The sequence below is a fragment of the Anser cygnoides genome, chromosome 14, assembly GCF_040182565.1.
Source record: "Anser cygnoides isolate HZ-2024a breed goose chromosome 14, Taihu_goose_T2T_genome, whole genome shotgun sequence".
NCBI classification, from domain to species: domain Eukaryota; kingdom Metazoa; phylum Chordata; class Aves; order Anseriformes; family Anatidae; genus Anser; species Anser cygnoides.
Genome location: NC_089886.1, coordinates 14,589,446 through 14,599,407, shown reverse-complemented (window position 1 = coordinate 14,599,407; position 9,962 = coordinate 14,589,446). Strand labels below are relative to the sequence as shown.

At 45.5% G+C, this 9,962-nt stretch overlaps 1 protein-coding gene across 4 annotated transcripts in view; it reads left to right on the top strand.

The window, feature by feature from the left end:
- KCNIP1 (potassium voltage-gated channel interacting protein 1) overlaps positions 1–9,962 on the top strand; it is a 375,943-nt gene that overhangs the window by 203,961 nt on the left and 162,020 nt on the right. Inside the window, exon 1 of one of the 4 annotated variants that reach the window (XM_066977091.1) lies at positions 4,412–4,529. The exons of the other annotated variants lie outside the window; for them this stretch is intronic. The gene's annotated coding sequence lies outside the window, so the exon portion shown is untranslated. Of the gene's footprint in view, positions 1–4,411; positions 4,530–9,962 lie in introns of those variants that run through there. 4 annotated transcript variants of the gene reach the window in all.

Genomic DNA, 9,962 nt, shown 5'->3' with positions numbered 1-9,962 from the left:
CCTCCTAAATAATTTTATTTGAGATGCAAAGTTTTTATCCAGACCTGACTTTTCAGAGCACAAAAAAAAAAAAGACAACATTTAGCACTAAATAAATGAGATGCACAGAGAACTAACTGAGTTTCATCTGCCAGAATTACTCAGCAGTAACGTTTCATTAACAATAAATGCTCATCAATAGCTTTACAAATTAAAGTGGTCTAGCAACTTTCCAGTGACTCCAGGCAACTGCCAAGCAGTAAGGAGAGCAACGAGACAACGCTGAAGCAAGATCTTGTTAGGCGTTGGGTCTCTTTTCTGGACAAAATAGTTTTCAGGTTAATGTGGTCCCGAGAATAAGTACGTATGTGTATGAATGTACATGCACATGGATTTATACACATATAAAAAGAACACGGAGATGTTCAGTTGTGTAGACTGAAGAACCGCCTTGATGATCTTGGCTGATGCTGATGGTCAGGTCACTCCATCATCAGCTTCCTGTGGCACGTGGCTCCCATGGGGGCTTTTGTGTCCTTACTGAGGATGAAATCCTGCTCACAGGTATTTCAGTCCCGGCATCGCCCTTAAAATATGTTTTGTTTCTTGTGATGATATCCTCGCATTAGCAGGGCACTCAGGCAGTAAAACAGGCTGTGAACTGAGAAGTGTCAAACTACAAATGTAATAGTGTGCCCTCCAACAGCTTCTTGGGAAAAGCCCATTTGTGCAGGATTTGATGGTTGTTTATTCCACGAGCTCCACCACCTCGAGCTGTCCTGCCTGAAAGACTGGTGGAGCAACCCCAGCGTTACTGAATACCGAGCTACAACTGGGTTCCACAAGGTACGGATTTGGGGCACCCTTAGGTGTAGGACATTTAAAAATAACTTCCCTTTTCAGAGGTGTACCAGGAAAACATCCAGGCAGCAACTTGTTGCAGTTGTAATGGCATTTATATGTCAATGTTCCTTGGCGTTAATATAATGGGCCAAGTATAGAAAATAGCTGGGGACATCAAGAAGAATGTGGCTTCATGAAAACAACATTTGGAGCTAATTACAAGACCTTCGGGTTAGAACAACACTAAGCTGCCAAAAATCCCTGGATAGTTACTTAGTCATACTGAAATGAAATGAAATCCAGCAATTGAGTGGGGAAATGTGGCCATAATAGAAATCATGCCTGGAATATTCATAGAGAAGTTTATCAAAGAGACTTCTGTGGAAAACACAGTATTAACATTTATAGGCCCTGAACATGTCCTTCAGGACACTCTCCTAATTTCACTTTGAGCTACCTCATCTTTATGCAGCATTAAGTTTAACTCAGCAGACCATGTTTATTAAAAAAAAAAAAAAGTATTTAAATGGAAATGTATGCAGTGAAATCTCAGGCCGGAGAAGGACAGATACCTGCTGTAGTGTTAACCATGTGTGGGACATGGTAGAGGTGTTTATATTCAGCTGTGTATGCAGCTAGGGTTAATCTTTGCTATTCCTGCTGTCACACCATAAAAAAAATATATTTTTTCCTTCAATGAGAAAATAGAGAACTTTGCCATTGTGCAAAGATTTAAGCATTGTACCTCTTCAAACAGTAATGTATTGTGTAGCCCTTTAACGACTTGTACAAAACTGAGTTACTCCAAGAGACTATTTATAGGGCTTTCCCTTATGTTGTGCTCTTGTAGGACTTTTTTTTTATATTGAAGATTCAGGCCTTGAGTCACACTAGTGCTGATGGAACTGCAGGATTGAGTGCAATGGAATTCATTCCCTAATTCTCTTTGCAAAAAAGCAGAGGAGCAGGTTGTAGAAGAGCAGTTGCTGGGCATTGTGTTTGTGTCCTGCAGCTGCAGTCATGGTGGGAAGTTTTATTAGCCTAAAAGAAAGGCAGCGTATGAGATTGCTCTGAAGCTAACCCACCGTTTTAAGTCCTGCTCAGCCAGGAGTTACAGCTGTGATGGAGCTTGGGGCTGCCGAGGAGCACGGGAGCAGTTGCAGGAGCTCAGCATCTGCTGTGCTTGGGGCATGCAGCACGGTCGAGCTGCCCTGCAGCAGGGTCAGGCACAGGCATGGCTTGGTGGTGTTGATTGTGCTCAGGGGAAAGGAACTCCAATGCAGTAATTGTACATACCTTTCAAAAGGACTGCTTCAGCATGCCTAAAAAGCTATTTTTTACCCAGTAAATATGAGAGAAAGATGTGAGTGATAATAGGGAATTAATTAGAAGTAGTTTAGAAGATGCTCCAATATGGCACCATCCCCACAACAACGAATAAGGCTGCTCTCGTTATAAATAACAATAACAACTGGGTTTAGAAAGGAAGTGGAAACATCTCTGAAAAATAATTAAAACAATTTGTTCCATGAGCAGAAGAACTAGAAAGACCACGTTCCTGCACATTTGCATCCTGTGTCCCCTCGCCACCCTCCCACTTCCACAGCCCACTTGATGGTAAATCCCCTGTCCCGTCCCGAGGTCATGCTGCTTCTCCTTCGCTGAGGTCTCCCAGAGCGGGCGGGACCTGAGTGCCAAGTGCTTCGCCATTGCTGGGGTGCAGCATGTCTGCCCCAGGCTGTTGGCAGTTTTCCAAAAACATGGAGGAACTTAATTAATTGAAAGCCTCTATCTCCTGGCAAAATTTGATTGACATCAGCCAAATTAAATCTCAGGAGGGACAGAAGAAGCATCGGGACTGATGGATGTGTGAAGGGGCAGACCATAAGAATGTGAATCTCATTTGTAGACTTTTTTCCTAAGAAAAAAGAGGAAATGAAGAAATGGGAACTCGAGCCTGTTGGCTACAGAGCCCCCCGCAGCACCTCCTCGCCTAGCCCTGCCAAAAGCAGGTATTGAACTGAAGGGATGGAGACGAACATGTTCATAGCAGAAAGTCCAGGTGATTATAATTCATACCAAGTACTTTTTTTTTTTTTTTTTAATAGTGGTCTGAAAGCTTTTGGTTTGGCTGAAAGATTTGGGAAATGCATTTGCTAAAGAGCTCGGATAGTTTATGGGGCTGTACCACAGGCTGCTTTCCCTCTTCATTTTACTAAATACCCATAAATTGAGAGCCCCATGCAATTTTGACTACGCTTAGTGTTGTTTCAAGTTGTATATCTCATGTCCTGCTGTAGAGAATTGGAAATAGTTGGCTACTTGATAGCATGAGGTTTTGCTAGCAGAAGGAGCAGTTGGAAAATGTTTCTGAACATTTTTTTTCCTTCTAGAAAATCTTGGTTTTGCGTAGAAAGCAAAGCAAAGAGGAATCCCCACCTTCTCGTCTGAAAATGGGGGATCTCATGTTTTGCTTGTACCTATGAAGAGTTATAGGAGATGGAGACACTCCATGGAAATTCCCTTTTCATTCACAAAAGTGTTTTTTTCTGACAAGTTAAAAACCACTTTCAGTCACACTGTAATGCATTGTGAGTGTAGGCGGTGCAACCCCCAAGTATCTCTGTACTGAACTTCGGAAAAGGCTTCAAGTGTAAATATTTCCTGTCAGCATCCACAGGGCTTTGGTCCTCCTTCACAACCCTAGCAGTACTTTCAGCATCGCTGTGGCCAGGCCTTGTAAGTGTTGGGACACACAGCATGTCCTTCTTGGTGATGTTCATCCATCCCTTTGCTTCTTTCCTCTATATCCCCTTCTGTCTCTTAATATCAGCAGCGCAAATAGCGGTCACAAGGGCTGTCTGTCTATGTTTTTATGGCAGACTTGTGTCTTTAAAGGATATATGAAAAAGGATTGTGTCGCCCACAGGTTCGTGCAGTGCACTGCCCCCTAAACAGCAAATTCAATGGGCGGTAGAGACTGAGGGTGGCTCAGAAGGATTATGGTGGCAGGCTGTGGCAGGGGGCCCTTGTATTCAGGCAACGCTCGGCCTGGAAGCGCAGGAGGATCCATCCTTCTCTGCCCTGCATCGAGTGCACTGTCAGGCTCGGGTACTGCCACGCACCCCGCTGCTGAACTTTGTTAACGAGTCAGCACACTGTCTGAGGCATGCGCACTTTCTCAAGACCTCAGCCCCTTTTCCTACGGCTTAAGCAAAAGCCCTTTTTCTTCCAGAGCTGGGGAAGCCCCAGGGGAGCGCAGAGACCCGCTGGGGACGGCAGCTCTCCTGGGAGCAGCTGCCGAGGCTCAGGCAGTGCCCACAGCAAGGGCAGCCAGCCCGCCCTGACAGAGGGCAGCCCCGTGGTCGGTCGGTTGGTCAGTCAGTGACACGCGGCCGATCGCCGTCACTCCACCACTTCAAATGGCAGCTGGCATCTGCTCGCAGGGAGCTTCCTCAGGGGTCCCCACCCGGCTGCAAGCTATGTCCTCCATGCCCCCAGGCACCGACACCCGATGTGGACAAAAGGCCCTCTATGTTGGAGGTGTTGCCAAGGGCAGGTCAGCCTACCCCCACGTCACAACCGCCTCTGTCACAAAGAAAAGAAGGGTTGTTGCCATCGGTGCCTCCCTCTTGAGGGGAGCAGCAGGCCCCATACACCGACCGGGCCCACCTCGCGGGGAAGCCCACTGCCTCACCGGGACCCAGGTAAAAGATGTTACAAGGAAACTTCCTAGCCTGGAACAGCCCCCAGGTTATTATCCATTATTGGTTTTGCACATGGGCAGTGATGAAGTTGTGAGAAGTCCAAGGCCAATCAGAAGAGGCTTCAGGGCCCTGGGACTATAGGTTAGAGGTTCAGGAGCACAGGCAGCGTTTTCCTCTATCCTTCCAGCTGCAGGGGATGATATTGGAAGAAGCAGGCAGACCCAGCTGGCTCTGAGGCTGGTGTCACCAGCATAATTTTGAGTTTTTAGGTCATGGGGTGGTCTACACAACACTGGGCCTGACAGGATGCACCTTCCTCAGAGACTTTTGCTCACAACTTAGCAGGGCTGACTGAAAGCACTTTAAACTAGATTTGAAGAGGGTAAGGCAGAAAATCAGGCTCGCTGGTGATCAGCTGTGTAACAGCACAGCAAAGGTGGAGTTCCTGCTCTGAGTGAACCCAAATGGCTGCCCCCTGCTTTGCTTGGAGCTTCCTACCTCTTTGCCAACCTGGTATTGTGGAAGGGGAGGGAAAGTGAGTCCAGCCACTGAAACGAGTCCTTTTGCTGTACGTACACCTGGCCGACTGAAATCTAAAGAAAAATTTGACTTCTGTTCTGTGCAAAAAATCTACAGAATTAATTATCCATTGTTATTATTTCTTTTAAAATACAGATTTTAACATCCTGGACAACCTTAACACTGAATTGTAAAAGAGTAGTCTCTACTGTTATTATCTGAGATGGCAAGATTTGATAAGAGTGGAGTCATATGTGTGTGTTTTTTTTAAGTCTGGCCAGTGTAACCAGCAAATAAGACAAAATCTGAATGCTCAAACACATCAAATCCCTTTGCTGTTTTAGGCTAATTATTTCAGTTAATCTAAGAAATTTTACCGCCTTTTCTTACAAATCTTGTCACCTTAACTACTGCTAACAGGTCATTATTTTTCACCTTCAGGAAAAAACACTTAAAGCACATCTTCTTTCAGTAAAATTATTTTTCTGTATAGGGAAAGCCCTTTCTCTATAGAGAGAGCCTCTTCTGTAATGATCTGGTAATAGAGAAGTTTAATTTTAATGTTTCATGCTGCTTTGGATTCTTTAATCCTCACTTAACCCCGATAAACCTTAATTTGTACTGCTGCTTATTGGACTGTACTAAAAGGAATGGTTTAAAATCTGTATTTATATAATTTACCTATATTTGTGGTATATGTTGTATCTTGTCTGTCTGGTTTAAAGGCATCAGAGGGGCTCCTCATGTTGTCTGAAGTCACTGATGCGGTCCTTGGAGAGCTGGGACTGTACAGATGGGGCAAGTCCCTGCAGTTTTGTTTCCTTTGTGCCTTTTTGAATATTCTTCATTTCAGTCTCTAAGGAAAAAAAAGAAAAACGCTGAAGCTTCTATCCTCCCATGCGCACCTGGCAGGTCTGGATTTGAATTAAATGAGAAAGCAAAGTATTTGTGACGGAACAGGACAGTCACATGCCAAATGATTACAGTGAAATGGAGCTGCTTCGATTATTCATTTCAAATTTAGCCTCTTCTTTTTGGTTTCTGTGCTATTTTGTGAATCAGTTCCGATTTTGGTGAAATTGGTTGTTTCTTGCTAAGTGTTCATAAGAAAGAAATTCTTAGTCTGTGCATGTTTTCTTTGGACTATTTGCTGCAGTGAAGGGTCATCTAATTACCTGGTGATGTCTGTGCTCAGTGCATGGGTCTCTGAAATCTTTAACTACAGAAGTGGAGAAGTGAATACAAAGCAGTTTTCAGTGAGAAGGTTGGGGAGGGATATTCATTTATATGTGATTTCAGTGCAAGGCTGAAATTCATGCGTGTTCTTCCGAATACACTTCAGGCTGCTTAACCCGTGACTAAGAGTCCTGTGAGTAAGAACACTTCTGTATTGATTTAGCAACCAATTATTACATTATTTCATCGTTGGCACAGTAATTACAAAGGATTTCTCGAAGTCTGAAATCTTGAGCTTCTATCTTGGAAACACAGTCAAAAGCTTTCACACTTCAGTTTGGCCTTTCTCTCCCCATGATAATACCCCCCCTGTGCATTTCTCTCCCTTACAAAGCCTTACAAGCAGTGGGATTTCACCAGTTCCCTGTGATGCCATGTCCCTAGTAGCTCTCAGCAGTCAAGTATTTGCAGTATTATTCTCCTGTTCTTACTCAAAATCCAACATTTCTCAGTCCTTGGTCTTCAGGCTTTCAGTTGTATTTGCTACCAGTGAAATCTTCTGTTGGTGCTGAACTAAAGGCAGGATTTTTCAAAGGGAAGGAGGTGCTTGTATAGCTTTAATGTTAGGCAACTTGGCACGGCATCCCACTGAGTACTGAGGACAGAAAATTCAAGCCTCTGTATGCAGGGCTTCTGGTGATTACTGACCTGTTGCTGTGTGAAGTGAATGGGCCCATTGTCTGCAGGTGTGTCCATGCCTGATACCAGGTTTCTTGTAAGTTTGGCTGGGGATACTGAGGCTCTAAATATCCTACCTAAGGTAAGATATTAATGAAGCTGTCTTAAACGTTGCATTGCAATTAGGCTGGAATTAACATAGATAAGAATGTGCCTGGATAAGTCAAGAGTGAGAGCCCTGTAAAAAGATGCGCTAGAGTCTCCTTGCCCTAACTAACAAGTCTTGTTTGGAGCTGCAAGGTGTGCTCCTGTGGTGACGCTCTCCGGGATGAACATCAGTAACCGTGATGTTCACAAATCCGGACTGGAGTATCAGTCCTTCTGCTTTCGCATGGTTTCTGTACACCTGAGATAATTTGTAGCACAGGTAATTGTATAAAGCCCTACATTTCTGCATCTCAGTTGAAGTATTCCTGTATTTGGTCATTCATTAACAGTACAGCAATTTCAGGATTGATGTTTAGCTTTACAATTGCCAGCAGAATTCAGATGGATCATGCTGGCATATGTAAAATCTGCTACTTTGGTAGCTAGCTCTTCACTTGCATCGGGCTGGGCTCCTGCTGGCTGCCTGGCCAGCTGCAACTCCTTGCCCAGATGAAGGAGATATGGGAGTATGCAGCTGGTGCCTAGCACTGGAATTTGCAGAGATACTGCTGTTTCCTGGGATTTCTCCTGCTCCGCAGCCCTGGAGAGCCAAACACAGCTTAGCCTGCAGCCCCTGAGCTGCCACAGGCACGGACGGGTGGCCTTTGGGAGAGCACAGAGTGCCCAGGGCCTCCTGTGTGCTGTTTCTCACACTGAATTCTGCTTTAAAACTTGGCAAAGTATTTCCGGTCTAACACTGTGTGAGCACAGGCAGCTGGTCCCCACTCCACATTAACAGTGCAGGGAACAACAGCTCCACCAAAGCAGATGGGGAAAAAATGTCCTGACCACCGTGTTGTGAGAAATCAGACAGCCCACAGCAAGCTATGGGAGGGATAAATTTAACCCCCTGCCTTTGTGACGGCCAAGTGGAGAGATGGAAAGCTGAGAAAACAGTCCTTGCAGGGCACTCACAGGGTAGCAGCTTGTTTTGTTGTGCTGCCACTCTCCTGCAGCAAGGTCGGGTGTTGTAGGGGCCTCCAGCATCTTTCCTCGGGCCACCCCTCTTCAGGGAGTTTGCAAATGTTTTGTATGTGCTTGAGCAGGGGCATTTCTGAAAAGCAAGCTGATAGGAAGTGACACCAGGAGGGAATTTTTAGCTCAGATGCAGCCTTTGGAAGCAGAATGTACAAGATAAAGCTACAAGCCTTGACATGCAATCCCTGAGACTGTGAAGCTTTAGGTGGTTTGTTGCATTGGGTCCTTGCTTTTGAAATGTAGGCTTAAACAAGGACTTCTGCCCAAAATACAACAGCAGAATGTCATATAAAAAATAATAATAATAATAATTCTAGCCCTCTTCTGCCTTTTACTACTAATATCACATATGTTAATCAAGATTATTTCATGTCAGTGAAGCTTCCTTAAGCTGTGGGAAGCAAACTGCATATTAGACAGAAATGATGGCTCTTGAGCAAATAATTAAAGTAGCATATGTTTTCCTATTCCTAAAATAGCAAAATGCAGCTTTATCTTGGTGTACCGCGATTCCTTACTCGCTTTTAATGCGCACGTGTGTTCCAGGAGGCTGTCGTACAGGGGAATTGGTGGGGTAGCTGCTGGAGGCAGGCGCTGTCAGCAGCAGTGCCCAGCTACAGGCACCAATTCAGACCTTATCACTAAACCAATTTCTTCAATCACTTCAATCGATCACTAAATCGATTTCTTCAGAATTTTCAGTTTCTGTGAACATCCCCCACAGTTATTCAGGAGCTCCCCAGGCGTTTGTCCTCCAGTAACTCCGATTGCATTAGGAGAAGCCAGAAGCCTGCCATTAGGGGTGATGCTGAGCATCTGGGTCACTGAATCCACGCCCGCTGCATGAGAACCGTCCTTATGAAGCCGCTCCTTCTCCAAGCAAAACTACTGAGGAAGCAGAATTGCTGACAGCACGGCTCCAGCCTGAGGGGTGAGAGGCCCAGGCTCCTGCTCAGGGCCAGGGCAGGAGGAGTCTCTTGCTTCCCTTCTGGAAAGGTGAAAAAGAATAATTGCAGTGCACACGCAGGAAGCAGGGTGCCAGTGCTGCACGGCTGGCTGCAGTGGGAACACCCAGCTATCGCCTGGCTCTCGTCAGTGGTTGTTGGGGCAAATTGTTCAGAAAAATATGTTCTCTGGCTTTTGCTATTTGTGTGCAACAACCCAAGGCTCTCATTTTGGCTCGCTTGTTCTGCAGTGCTCTCACTTGCCCTGTACTTGGAGGCAGATGTGCTGGCTTTCCCTAACAGGCCTTTTTGATAGCAGGGATTGGCGATCCGCCTCCCTGGTCTGGGAAGGGAGGAGAGCAAAAATACTCTGAAATGTGAGTTGTTTTTCCCTCTTTGTATAATTTTTTATGCTTTGTGCAGACTGCTGTTACTTATGGATCCTTCACACTTCTAGCAAATCTAGGACCCTCTCCCTCCCTAGGTGTTTGCCAAGACCAATGTCCACCCCCAGAAGGGCAGTAAGCGGTAGGTGTAAGTTCATCCTTCCCAGCTGCTCGTCTGTCCCCAGGATTTCCAGCACTGGGTGCTGCCTGGGCACCACCTCCCTGTACCCAGAGCCCCATCCCACTCCTGACCCGTTGCAGGGGATTTACCCTTCTTGCTCACATTTGGGCTGCGTCCCTCCCCATGTACTGCTGCGCACTCACGCACTGGTAAGGAGAAAAATGTAGGAAGACTCCAGAGCATTGAAAATATCTTTCCTTTAATATGGACCCGATGGGAAGTGAGAGCAGGTATTGAAATTCTACTGGCAGATACTGGATGTTTCAGCTTGCAGCCACATTAAAAATCCACGGTGTTAGAATAAATCTTTCAAATGAGAGATGTGAGGTTAGTATTAAACCTCGGTCTAAGCAGTCCTAAGGTT